Below are 10,900 nucleotides of genomic sequence, written 5' to 3' on the forward strand. Positions count from 1 at the left end.
TTTAGGAGAGCAGCACTAATGAGCATCACAGCTGACTTGCCCACAGAAGTACAACATGTGGACATGACTTGCTTCTATCTGATAAGTTCTAGAGAAGAAAGGGCTTGGATGAACAGGGTTGAAGAAGCATGCCTAAGTTTTGCTCATCCCTGTATCCTTTTAGATACAATCTGTCCCATTCGGCACCCATTTTTGAGCCAGAGTCGCTTCGCCTTGAAAGTTTGCCATTCTGTTCTACCTGTTTCTAATTTTGTCTGTTTCATGGGCTCAAAGCACAACAAGGCATTTGACCAGAAGCTGATTGGCATCTCCCATGAGATCTCACCTTGGCTGCTGCTTCTCCCAGGCATGATCCTCAGATAGCCAAGAAATTGCTGCAGCCTTATCTAGGGTGGCACTTGACACTGGTGGGGTTGGATTTTGTGCAGAATGGTGAGGGGAGGAAAGATGGGCTGGGTGAGTCATCATTGTTATTTCCGTTGCATTCCCATCGATCTCACGAAGCTATTAAAAGAGTTGGTTACTAAGACGGAGCTCGACTCTATTTCTACAAGTCGAGTGATAACTGAAATTTACAATGCAAAGCCAGTTCAGGAAATGGCATTAAGGGAGGGCACTGGCTCTTGGCTCCACTGCTGGGAAGGAAAGTCCAAGTTCATAACTTAGGAAACACGTCATTGGCCTGTGAGCACTGGACCTGTGTCAGGCAGCTAGCCCAGGGTGCTTCCTCAGGCCACTGAGTGTAGCTTGTAAAAGGAGAGTGAAAAGAGAGGGCTTTGGCTTTGACATGGTCCTATACACATGTGGCATTCATCCAACTGTGCCAGGCATCAGGGTAGGATGTAGAGATGAGCAAAACAGACAGTGTCCCTGGTCTCATACAGCTTAGAGTCTAGTGGGGGACTCAGATATATTATTTGAGGGCAGGAGAAGTGCTCTGACAAGAATAAATACAAGGATAATAAGGGCTAGGCATGGGGATGTGACAAGGCTAGAAGTTAATAGATGATAGAGATGGTCATAGTGCTCTGGGAGCCACTGGTAGAATGGAAGAGAAAGCATAACAGGGACTCAAAGAGTCACCCAGCTATATTGGCCTAGTGAGTTTACAGTCATTCCCATCTACATGACTGGCATATTTTCACAAGCAGTGCTTGGCGGTTCTGGGGAGAGGGCAGAAATGGTAGACATTTTGATTGGTATAAGGCTTGGGGATTTGCAAAATGTAAGGGAAGTGGAGTAAGAAAGATGAAGATTTTGACAAGTAGGTAATTAAAATGGTTGACTTGGGCCAGCAGGTGGCATGGAGGTTAAGGCTGCTGGACTCCCACATGGCCGACTGTTTGGTTCAAGTCCTGTACCTGGCAGATGGAAAATCACACTGGGAGCATGTGCATGTGTGCCCAAAATCCTGAGAGGAAACAAGAAGAGACTGTAGTGTGGCCATTCCTGGGGGCGAGGGTGATTTATCACCTTCTCTCTCTCTCTCTCTCTCTCTCTCTCTCTCTCCCTCTGCCTCTCTCTGGCAAGTGCACACACCCTATAACAAAAAGATTGACTCATATTTCCCATGCTCTATGATTCAGAAGCTCCTGTAACTCCCATTTCTGCTGCTGCCAATAATTTCTCTCTGTTCTCCACTCTGCTTCTATTGATAGCTTCTGCTCACTCAAGGCTCTTACACTGTTTCATGGCTTCTGCCTCGTGTGCGTGTGTGTGTGTGTGTTTGTGTGTGTGTGTGTGTGTGTGTGTGTATGTATGTGTGTGTGTGTGTGTCTGCTTTTCTCTTCATTTCTGACTGAAGACTCTCTCCATATGTCACTTACAGATTCCACAGGATTCCACTATCTGAATGATTCTATTGATCATTATCTTCCATATTTGACAGTTGGCTTAGGCCATCCCCTAGGCTACTGGCTAGCTTATGGGTTTTCTGTCCAGAGTCAGGGACCTATGTCTGGTCTGACGAGCTATGCCCAGTGTCAACCTTCTTCAGAAGGTGTTGTGGGTAAGACAAGTAGAATGGTTAAGGGTTTGGGCTCTGAAACCAGATGCCTAGGTTTGAGTCTAGGATGTCCTGCTTACTGTGTGACCTTGGGCAATTTATTTCACCTTTCTGATCCCCAGTTTCCTCATACCTAAAATGGGTTCAATAAGAGTACCTGCCTCGTAAGAGTAAAATAAGATAATACATGAAAAGCCTTTAGCACAGTACCCAGCACATAGCTATTACCCTGTAAATATTATTTACTGTTAGTATTACTATCATGATTATTTTACTATGAAAGGCAGGCACTTAAATCCTAATAGACTGTTAGATAAGGTACTAGGGGAGGCAGGATCCAAACTGTCCTGCCATTGAAGGGACATTTGTGGGACACAGAATTATTACACAGTCTTATTTACTTCACACCAGCTCTTTGCCATTTTCTCTTCTTCTCACCTTTCCCCAAGAGAACGTTTGTCACCCTGTGTCTCTCAATGCCCCACATCTTTGGAGTGTTGAGTCTGCCATGGGCTGAGGACCGAGCTGCGGGGTCTGTTCATTGTCAGTCAGGGAGGAATCCTGGCAGCCCAGCCTTTCCAGCTCTGTCCTTGTTTTCTATGAGTCATGCTCCTCTTATGCTAAGCCCAGCTCAGATTTGGAAGGGGGCTAGGGGAGCGGGGGTGGGTGAGGGGAGGAAAGGGAGGAGGAAGGCAGCAACTTAGCCTCCTCCTGAGTTTCTTGTTTAGCTCTAATTATAGAAATCTTTTCATAGAGCCCTGGTGAGGAAGTTTGAGGCTCCACTGTGATCAGATTGCTGTGGAAGGGACCCATCACCTGGTTGGTGCAGCCCAAGATATTTGATGTGTGAACCACACTCTCTAGGCACCCTGACAGCCAAGGCATCTCCTTTCTATCTCTTTTCTGTACAGCTTGACCAAGATCGTTAAATATATATTTCCCCCAGAAAAGAATATAAGTTGCTGACACTAGAGCAGGGATGGATTCAAGAGGCCCATTGCTCAGAGATTGCTCTTCTAGAAATGACCTTGTGCCTGCTGACTTGTGTGTGAACTTGTGGTGGTTAAGTGGCACATAAAATAATTTCAGTGATACACAGTTGCTTTTTTAAAATTTAGTAGTTAAGATTTTATCTTAATGTGTTTTAGAAGATAATATACATAAAAACTGGTGGTTTCAAAGGTATTCTTGTTGAGAATCATGCTAAAGTTATGAATACTGGAGACAGTGTGGAAGGAGAGTGGGAGAGGGGGAAAGTGCAGGGAGGGAAATTAGGGAGAACAAATAGAGAGACAAGACATTTGTGGGACACGGCAATGGTTTTTTACCTGTTAAAGATAACATGCATAGTATTCTCAACTGGACTGGTCTCTCTCTCCCCTGACTGGTTGCTGGCAATATTCCTGACTCTCCCTCTCTGTTTTTCACACTCAATCGTTGACCAAGTCCTGTTTGTTCTTCCTTAAGAAAACCTCTTTAACTTTGCCTCTTCCAACTGCCATCACCCATTTGAGTGTCACAGCCTTGATCTGTACTTCATTGTCCAATTAATTTTCCTTAAATACAAATGTTCGCCATGAATTTCTGCTGGGTTGGTTTTCCACTGCATATCAGATCGTAGCCAAACTCCTGAAAGAGCACTTCTCAGTTCTTGGAATATGGCTTCAGCTTAAGATCTGTCCATCTCTCCCCTTTCTTTTCTAGAACTCACCCAGGTCTTTACTGAACCTCAGATACACTGTTTCTTCTAACTCTGGATCTTTCCCATGTACCTTGACTGAAATAGTTTCTTTAGTCCTTTCCATTTGGTTACTTATTTTTCATGGAGTGCTATTTGTGTTTGTTTTGTGTGTCCCTAAATACACAGACTAAGCTTGTTAAGATAAAGGAGGATTTTGTTTTGTTTTCTTTGTTTTGTTTTCCATTTCTTTTGTAACCTCTTTGGTGTTTAGCAAAGTGCTAGGCACATGGCAGATACAATTAGATATTCTTTGGGCTCAAAGTAACAGAAAGTCCAACCTATAGCAGTTTAAACAAATAAGAGGTGTGTTTTTTTGTTCCTATTCCCCCACACACAAAGCAAAAAGTTTAGAGACAGGTGATTGGCTGCTCTGCCATCCATAGGGAATTGGCTCTCATCTTCATACTTTCTGCCTCATGGTCATAAGATGGCTGCTGCATCATCAGGCAGCATATTCAAGGCTTCTGATAGGAAGTAGTAGGAAGGACTAAAGGCCTTCTCATCAGGAGGATTTTTTTCCTGTTATTTGAGAAGTGAAGACTTTCCCAGGCGACTGTCCTTCTCACATTCCATTAGCCAAAACTATGTAATGGGCTCACTTTTAGATCAAGGACTGCTTTAGACCAATTATAATTTAAATCTAGGACTGGAGTTGGATCTTCCCTTCCTGATACGAAAGGATCTTTGCCAGCTACTTGAACAAACTGGAGTTCTGTTACCAAGCAATAAGGTGCAGAGGATGGCCATTAGATAGGTGACCTGCAGTGTCTACTAAAGAACTCCAAGACTGGTTTAAGGAGTGAGTGGTCTGCTCTGGTCCTGAGTCAGGATCTGAGACTTGGCAAGTCTAAGACCAAGAGGTTTCCAAAAAGACCCGTCTTTTCCGTGCTCACACAAGTGCACCTTAGTGTCCCTGACTCTATTGGAAGATAAGACTGATTGTGTGGGCTTTCTCAGCCCAGCTTCCCTCAGCTGAATGGAAGAGACTGGACAGAGCCTGGCACTATTCCACTTACTGTAGGTGAGTAGCTTCTTCCTGTGACTTTACTTCAAGGACAATGGAGGAGCAAATTGATAGGCTTGCTTCTTTATGGAAGAAATCATTCCTACCTTTGGATCTTTGGATTTCACATATATTTTCCAAAGTAGTTCTGAAATTGAATTTGCATCCAAAGGGAAAAAAAATCCAGAAAAGGAAATTTCCAGGAGCGAAATTGTACAAAGTGCTTTCTACTATAGCAACAAATAGAAACAATCCAAACAGCCAATATTCGAGATTTGGCTAAGCAGACTATAGGTTTTAGTACATTAGGCTGTAATACAACCACCAAATGTGACAACTTTGTGAACTCTGCAAAAAACACCTGTATGGAATAATGCTAAGTGGAAATGGCAGAACAAAGTAATAGGTACCTACTGACTATGTAAAACATATGTATGTGTTTTGACAAAGATCAGAAGTCCAATTTAAAAGCAAAGAATCATTGGACAAAGTGTATTTATTGAAATGCAAACTCAGAGGCAGTTGATGGCTATTAATTGGGGATTTACAGTTCAAATGAAGTTTAGGAAGTGAGGCCTGGGGCATCCAACATTGTTCCTTTCTTTCACCATGAAAATAGAAAGGGTAAGGTAGAAGGACCAGCAGTTGGCGTAATGGCTATGCCGCTGAACTTCCATGTAGTTGACTGTGGTTCGAGTCCCAAACCCTCTGGCTTTAACTTATGCTGGGCACCTGTGCGTGCATGCCCAAGATCCCAAGAGGAGAATGGAGGAGAAGGGATTGCAGCATGGCCACCACCACCCCCCGGGGGGCGATTTCTCTCTGTCTTTCTGGCTAGGGCATGCATCCTATAGCAAAAACCTCTTAAAAATAAATAAATAGGGACCAGCAATTAGCGTAATGGCTATGTTGCTGGACTCCCACGTAGTCGACCACAGTTCGAGTCCCGGACCCGGTGCCCAAGATCCTGAGAGGAGAATGGAAGAGAAGGGATTGTGGCGTGGCCATCCCCCCTGGGGGGTGATTTCTCACTTTCTGTCTCTTTATCTCTGTCTGTCTGACGCACCCTATAGCAAAAAACTCTCCAAAAATAAATAAATAAATAAATAAATAAATAAATAAATAAATAAGATAGAGCTTGAACTTGAACTTGGGTCTTTCTCTAATAGACTTTTCTTGTAGTGTGGAGAGAGACCGCCTCTGCAGATCCACCTCACTCTGCCTCACTGCTGAGAAGAACCCTTTCTTCTATCTCACAGCTGATGAAGCATTTTGGTGAAGACTTTCCTTCTGTTCCAGAACAGTGCATGTTACTGTATAGAGATCCCATGTTAGTTCCTTCCTGAAGTTTCTTGGCAGAGACTGTTCCTGCTCGCACCCCCTCCGGCCCCCAGCCCTGCTTGTCATCCAGGGTTTATACTGTAAATATCTGGATGGGGTGAAAAGAAAAGCCAAACCTCCAACTTGGGGCTGGTCCACTGGAGGCTGAGCCAAGGGTGTGTTGTTGATACAGAAGATAGTTCTCTCTCATAAGATTACTGAAGGGGATTTTTTTTTTCTTTTTGGCTGGTTCAGGTTTTTAAGCTTTATTCAAGACTGAAGACAGGAGGGAAACAGGATGGGTGTGTATATGGGATAGCAGAGAGGAGAGACTTGTTTTTCTCTTTTCCTATCCAGTTGCTACCTACTGATAGCCGCCACTTAGTGAGTGTGTACTCTGTTTTGTGTGCTTTACACTTGTAATCTCATTGAATCCTCACAGCAGCTTGGCCCGATATTATGCCCCCATTTTACAGGTGGGGAAACAAGTCTAGTGAGAAGTTACCTGGTGTCACTTTCCCAGGGAATGAAGTCAGGATTCACTCAACAAAAATGTTTCGAGCCGCCTTCTCCATGACAAGCCTCATACAGGGCACTAGACATGTGGCTGTAAACCAGATCAGGCCACTGTTTTCAGCAACTTGCAGCCATGGTTGTGTTGCATTTTAGAGAGATAAGTAGGCAGTGGGAGGACAGGGTGGTGCCTGCTCTGATGAAGAAACTGATGCTATCCAAGCTCCAAGAAGGGAAACCTGTCACAGACAAGAGAAGGAAGTGAGAAGTTAGCCAAAGCTTTCCAGGGGAAGTGATGTCCAGGCAGGATCTGGAAGTCAGCCGAGTGAACGAGATGATTGGAAAACTGTGATCCAGGCAGAGTGCACAGCATTACAAAAGACTAGAATCTAGAAAGAACACAGTGCTTTGGGAAATTACTGGGAGTGGTTGAGTATGGCCAGAGCAGGCTGAGAGATGAGACTGAAGAGGTAGGCAGAGGCTTGGTAGTGAAGTGCCTTGTAAGCCGTGGAAAAAAGTTTGGATTTCATTCTCAGCATCACAAGGAGCCATAGAGGGCTTTGAAAAGGAGAGTGATGGGATACAATTGGTACTCTCTTTGGTTCAGTCTGGTCACTGTACAGAAAACAGGTTGTAAGAGATTAAGAGTGGAGTGAGGGTTAATGGGTTAGTGAGTGGTAAGAACCAAGGGAGACAGATTTGGGGTTTGTGTTTCAGGTACAGCTGACATCACTTCCTGATGGACTTGAAGTAGGGGTGAAGGAGAAGGGAGGGGCCAGGTCACATCAATTGGACTCCAAAGACCTCAGCTTTCCCTCTTTACCTGAGAAGCTACAGTTGAGGGCCTTCTGTGGTCAGCCTTGAGATCTGGAGCATTAGAACTCACTGGAAAATGATATGTTCTTGCTTGTCACTGAACCAATAGGACAGGAGAGCAAGACAGGAGAGAGTGGTTGTTTATATAAATAAATGCCTTACGCATGTATACAATTCTCATGGGCTCAGCATTGTTTAAGTATTTTACAAATACAGGGAGACTTTTTAAAATTCATGGGAAAATGGAATTAAAGTATGAGTTTATTTTGGTGCAAAAATTTTTGAAATATGTACATGGTTTTTTTCATAATATTGCATTTTCCATAAACTTTTTGAAGATCCTGCATGGTTACATATTTAATTCTCATAACAACTGCTTTCATTATTCCAGTTTTCCAGATGCTGAAACTGAGGGACAAAGAGATAAATAATCTGGGGCCCAGCAGATGGTGTAATGGCTACATCGCTGGACTCCCACATGGCCCACTGCGGTTCGAGTCCTGGACCCGGCAGCTTGAAACTCACGCTGGGCACGTGTGTATGCATTCCCAAAGTCCCGAAAGGAGAATGGAGGAGAAGTGATTGTGGTGTGGCCACCCCCCCCACCCCGGGAGTGATTTCTGGCTTGCTTTCTCTCTGTCTCTGGCAAGCACACATGCCCTATAGCAAAAATCTCTCTTTTAAAAAAAGATAAGTAATTTGACAAAGACCATACAGCTAGTAAGTGGCAGAGCTGAGATTCAAACTCAGGTAATCTCGCTCCAGAGTTCTATGCTACTTCTTCTATGGAGTCATTCATTCATTCATTCATGCATTCAGGGTTTTCATGAAGTTAAAAATAAACTTGTACTTCAATTTCATTTTCCACAAACTTTTTAAAGTTGCCTCATATGTGCTTAGGAACCAGAGGTAAAATGATTTATAAAACTAGACCCAATCTCCACTCTCATAGAGTTTATAGTTCAGTGAAGGAAGCAGATACTGACCGAATAATCACACAAATGAATACATGCTAGGAGAGCCTAGAATAGAGGACTTGACTGAGTCAGTGAGGGAACAGGAAGCTTCTCTGAGGAAGTGAGACTTAAGGTGAGCTATGAAGGATGAACAGAAGTTAGTTCAGCTGGGACAGGTGGTGGTGTGGTTTGATTCCCAGACCTGGCAGCTTGAAAAACACACCAGGTTTTTCACACCATGGGTGTGCATGACCGAAATCCCGAGACAAGAATGGAAGTAAAGGAATTGCAGTGAGGCCATCCCCTTGGGGGGTGTGTGTGTTTTCTTACTTTGTCTGTCTGTCTCTGGTGAGCACAAGTGCCCTATAGCAAAGTTTTTAAAAAAGGAAATTAATTCAACAAAGAAGGGAAGGTGCTGTCCTACAGATGAGGAGCTAGTGTGTGCAAGACCCTATGGAGGGAGGGAGCATGGTGAATTTGGGGGACTTGGAGAATGCCAGAGAGGCAGGAGGTGTGCAGAGAGAGGAGTGAGAGGAGCCTGCAGCCCCCACATAAGCAAGGCCTACAGGCCACTTTCAGTTTTGTCCTTGAATATTTTCTGACGGGGGGTGGGTGGCGTGTTCACATCTGCATTTTGAACCAATATCTCTGGTCACTGTGGCTTCAATATGGAGATTGGGTTGGAGGTGGCCAGGACAAAAGCTAGGAGACCAATTTTGGAGAGGCATTGTCATAGTTCAAAGGAGAGGTGATGGTGGCCTGGACTTGGGTGGTAACTTTGGGGCTGTGGAAAGACTCAGGAGCTATTGACCTTCCTTCTTGACCATTAGTAGATTCTAATGATGGATTGAATATGAGAAAGAGGCAAGGAGATGTTAAGAAAGGCTCCTGAGGTTCTCTCTTGCCCATGCAGGTAGATACATGGTTGTTGTATTTTGGGGAACCCAGAAGAAGATTAGATTTTATGAGGAAAGGTCTTGCATAAGAATTTTGAGATAGCACTGAAGCATCAAGGTCAAGTAAACAGTGGGCTGTTCAGAAGTATGGATCTTTATAACCATTTAGAGGGGAGGGATAAGTTGATTCAGTGGCATCCTGGAGCTCACTCACACTGCCTCCTAAAAGCCTAATGATTACATATTCAGGGATTTTGCTAGCTGGTTGTCAAACCATTGGCCACTTCAAATTAGGTCATGATGACAGTGTTCATACTGAGGAAAGGAGTTGAGAGTTCTCAGCAGCAGTTTTGAATGGGATCATCATGGAAGATTATATAGAGTGCTAGTTTGAGCACCAAACCTTACTGAATGCCATGAGTCAGGTAGAGAAAGGAGCTCACATGAGGACTGGGCAGTGGTGCAGCAATAACTATGCACTCTGTGAGGCTGACCCATATAGGAAGGTTCTGGGTTCATGTCCAGAGACCTCCTTGGATATGCTGGGTATTTCTGTGCCCATATGTGATCCAGGGCTGTCTCAGGCTGGAGGTGGAGCACAGCAGAAGATTCTGTTGGCAGTGACTATCTCTCTGTCTCTGTCTTTCTTTCATGGAGAAAAGAAATGGATAAGTTTTAAACTCTTTAAAAAATGATAAGCTTGAGAAAGTGTGTGCGGGGAAGATAAGTGCACAAAAGAGACTGACATTGGACTAATATGCAACATATTCATGCTGGGAAAGTTAATTTTGTATGCTGTAAAGATCTACAGTAATTAAATGTAAAAATAAATAAATAAATAAATAAATAAAACAGGTAGTCATGTGGCTCCACTTTCATATCCATCTTGTCCTTTCCAATTATTTTTTAAAATTAATTTACTTTTTATTTAATTTTCTTTTATATATTCAATCACATTATTATTTGACTTACAAAATGGATACTTCAACAGGTGAACATTTCTTCCTAGTACAGTTGATAAAACTATAAAATATCTTCAACAGATAATACCACATTTCTTTGTGCCATTAATGCTTTGCCTTCCTATTTTTCTTCTAAATGTCTTTCCTCAGACCCTCCTCTTTCACACACACTATATCTGGTATTTAATCTATATACTGTGTTTCTATATCCTTTAGTCAATTAGTTTCAGTCATAGAGTGCAGACATTCGGTATATATTAAGTGGGGACATACAATGCCTCTCCTTCATAGCCTGACTTGCTTCACTCAGCAGTAAATCTTCCATATTCATCCACTTCCTGTCAAAAGCCAGGGTTGTGTTATTTTTTTATGGCTGAATAGTATTCCATAGAGTATATGTGCCACAGTTTTTCTATCCATTCATCTGTTCATGGGCATTTGGATTGTTTCCATGACTTAGCAATTGTGAATAGTGCCGCAATAAACATCAATGTGCAAGCACTTTTCCGATTAAGTATTCTGTCCTTTGGGTAGATACCAAGGAGTGGGATTGCTGGATCATATGGTAGTTCTATTTGTAGATTTTTGAAGAATCTCCAAATTGTTCTCCATAGTGACTGGACCAATTTACATTCCCACCAGCAGTGTAATAGAGTTCCTTTTTCACTACACCCCCACTAGCATTTAC

The 10,900-nt window shown here is 43.2% G+C and overlaps 1 pseudogene; it reads right to left on the bottom strand.

Moving 5' to 3' along the window:
• Positions 1 to 470: 470 nt before the first annotated feature.
• Positions 471 to 10,900, bottom strand: part of LOC102492017 (uncharacterized) — a 149,084-nt pseudogene continuing 138,654 nt past the window's right edge.

This window comes from Tupaia chinensis, unplaced genomic scaffold (assembly GCF_000334495.1).
Source record: "Tupaia chinensis unplaced genomic scaffold, TupChi_1.0 Scaffold145304_1, whole genome shotgun sequence".
NCBI lineage: Eukaryota > Metazoa > Chordata > Mammalia > Scandentia > Tupaiidae > Tupaia > Tupaia belangeri.